Source organism: Nicotiana tomentosiformis, chromosome 9 (genome assembly GCF_000390325.3).
Source record: "Nicotiana tomentosiformis chromosome 9, ASM39032v3, whole genome shotgun sequence".
In the NCBI taxonomy this organism is placed as follows: Eukaryota; Viridiplantae; Streptophyta; class Magnoliopsida; order Solanales; family Solanaceae; genus Nicotiana; species Nicotiana tomentosiformis.
In genome coordinates this window covers 50,843,421-50,846,417 of record NC_090820.1, presented here as the reverse complement: position 1 = coordinate 50,846,417, position 2,997 = coordinate 50,843,421, and the positions used below count along the sequence as shown (strand labels likewise).

At 39.3% G+C, this 2,997-nt stretch overlaps 1 non-coding gene across 1 annotated transcript; it reads left to right on the top strand.

Moving 5' to 3' along the window:
• Positions 1-1,716: 1,716 nt before the first annotated feature.
• LOC117280701 (small nucleolar RNA R71) lies at positions 1,717-1,823 on the top strand. Its single transcript, XR_004511268.1, has one exon. It is a non-coding gene; the product is annotated as a small nucleolar RNA R71 (small nucleolar RNA).
• Positions 1,824-2,997: the final 1,174 nt, after the last annotated feature.

Here is a 2,997-nt window from a genome sequence, read left to right as displayed (position 1 = left end):
GCCCGAACTAATGCACACATCCATGCAGACAACTTCTTCTCGGTCTTCTTTGGATATACCACACACTTATCTTTTTCGCTCCCTGCAGTCTTCTCTTTCTCGCCCTTCACTTTCCACACAACACTAGCAGTTAGCTTCTCCATTTTTACCCCCGTTTTTTCATCCATCTCAAAAATCACATAGCCCACTCTAAGCATGAGTTTTCTCTCATGTATATCTAATATTTCTCTACCCGTTGCTAGGAATGGTTTTCCTAGGATGAGGGGTACCTCTTTGTTCTTTTCCATATTAACTACTATGAAATCCACAGGAAATACAAACTTATCTACCCGAACTAAGACATCTTCAACTATTCCCTCGGGTATTAGAGTCGTTTGGTCTTCCAGTTGCAAAGATATTGGTGCAGACCTTATCTCTCCAATCTCTTTCTCCAGTTTCCTGTAAATAGATAGAGGCATTAAATTAATCGAGGCACCAGAATTACATAAAGACTTATCAAAATTAGTAGTGCCTAAAGAGCAAGGTATGGTAAAACTCCCTGGATCTCCACACTTTTGTGAGAGTTTGTTTTGCAATATTGCACTGCAATGCTCTGTGAGCTTGACCACTGAGGTCTCTTCTATTTTCCTCTTCTTTGTCAGAATCTCCTTCAAGAACTTAGCATAAGCTGACATTTGTGAGAGCACTTCTATGAATGGTAGGTTTATATGAACCTGTTTCAGCACATCTAGAAATCTCTCAAACTACTTGTCCAACTTTTCTCGACTCAGCTTTTGGGGAATAGGCAGCGCAAATATATGCTTGCTCTCATCATGTTCCGCCCTTCTTGATTTTTCTTCCTTCTTTTTCTCAGTTTTCATCGGGCCTTTATTCTTTTTATCAACATCACCCTTCAACTGCTTCTCACTTTCTTTTTCAAAGTTTACCTCATTTTGGATCGGGGTGGGATCTTTCAACACTTGCCCACATCTCAGAGTTACAACCATCATTGTTTCTTTTGGATTTCTCTCAGTATCAACGGGAAGTGTTTCTGGGTCTCTCTCCGACATTATAGTAGCTAAGTGCCCAACATGTTTTTCCAGTCTTCAAAAGGATGTACTCAATTCTTTGATAGTTGCATCATGGGCATCAAGCCTCTCATCTATCTTGATAATGAAGGTCTTCATAAGATCTTCCATGCTAGATTGATTCGACTGTGGAGAGTGATATTGCTGCCTATGCTGATTTTGAAAACCTGTAGCTCCTTGTTCTTAGAATCTAGGGTTGTTTTGTTGCCATGCATTTGCAGTACCCCCAGGTGAACTCCATGAAAAGTCGGGGTGCCTCTGACCCATTGCATTATAGTTTTCTACAACATTTACTTTCTCAGTTGAGACTTGACACTCATGGGTGGGGTGTCCTCTTCCACATATATCACAAGCTGCGTGGTGTACATTTTGCATCGAAGCTACAGTTAGCTTCCGTATTTCTTTAGCCATAGCATCAAGGTGTACTTGCGCAGATGTAGTAGCATCAACTTGGTGAACACCAGTTGATTTTCTTCTTTCCATACTCTCAGAGGGCCACTGATTAGCATCTTCGAATAATTTATCAAGAATTATAACTATCTCCTCGGGAGTCTTCTTCATAAAAGGGCCTCTAACTGCATTGCTCAAAGTTCTACGCGAGGCTAGTGTCAATCCATCCCAAAAATCCTGGAGTTGCATCCAGAGTTCAATTCCGCTATGTTGACACCTTCTAACTATCTCCTTAAACCTCTCTCATGCTTCAAAAATAGTTTCATTCTCTTTCTGGCAGAAGTTATGGATTTCTCTTCTAAACTTGCCCGTCTTGGCTGAGGAGAAATCTTTATTAAGAAATTTTCTGGTCATTTCCTCCCATGTTCTAATTGATCCATTTGGCAAGCTTCGAAACCACTGCTTCGCATCATCTTTAAGTGAAAAGGGGAATGCCCTTAAATACATTGCATCTTGTGACACCCCATTATATTGAAAAGTGTTCATAATCTCCTCGAAGTCCATCAGATGCGTGTTTCGATCTTCGTTCATCTTCCCTATAAAAACGCAACTGCTTTGAATAGTTTGAAGCAAACCTTGCTTCAAATCGAAATTATTGGCTGCAATTGGATGTGGTCTAACACTTTACAATCCTTGATTGTAGACTGGTCTGGCATATTCACCTAATGCTCTACCAGACCTTGGTAGCGCATTTTCGAACTAGTCTTCAATCAAGGGTTGATTTAGATTGAATCTTCGACCTCTATTGTCTTTGACACTTTCCTAAGTAGCTCTATGGGCTGCCTCGGTAGCTATCCTTGCAGCTTCCTCTACCTCATTGTCATCGTTATTAGCCAACTGTTCTTGTCTTGAAAGTTGCCCCAAGAACCTTACGGTAAACTCTTTCTCCTTCCTCAGTTTCCGCATGTATTTTTCCAATTCTGATTTTTAGGGTATTACTTCTCTACAAGAAGATCGTGTCATACACCATGGACTTAACCTGTTGCCTGCACGCGGAGGAGAAACCCGTGAAGAAAAAAATAAAAGTAAAAATAAAAATAAATTCCTGAATTAGCACTACAAACTATTTTCAACACTATTAATTGCCAATCCCCGGCAACAACGACAAAATTTGATGAGCGCAAAACACACACTCAAATTGTGCTCGCTAGTCAAAGATAGTATAGTATAATTATCGTCTCCACAGGGATTAGATTTAAACAATATTCTCGTAGTTCGTAGCTCTATTGTTATCTAGGAGTAGATTTATAAAATTAAGAATTAATACTAAATAAGAACCTAAACTATTGACTAATGACAATCTCAACAAAGGTAAGCAAGAAAGTTATCAATGGGAGAAAATATGAGTTGATAGGGTAGGTGCATGATAATTATTCGGGATCTAACTCTAGATAATTCACTTTTAATGTTCAAGTGAGTCTCTCGAATTCACTTAATTATTAGTACAAATGTTTAGTAGAAACTCCTCTCTCGATTAAGT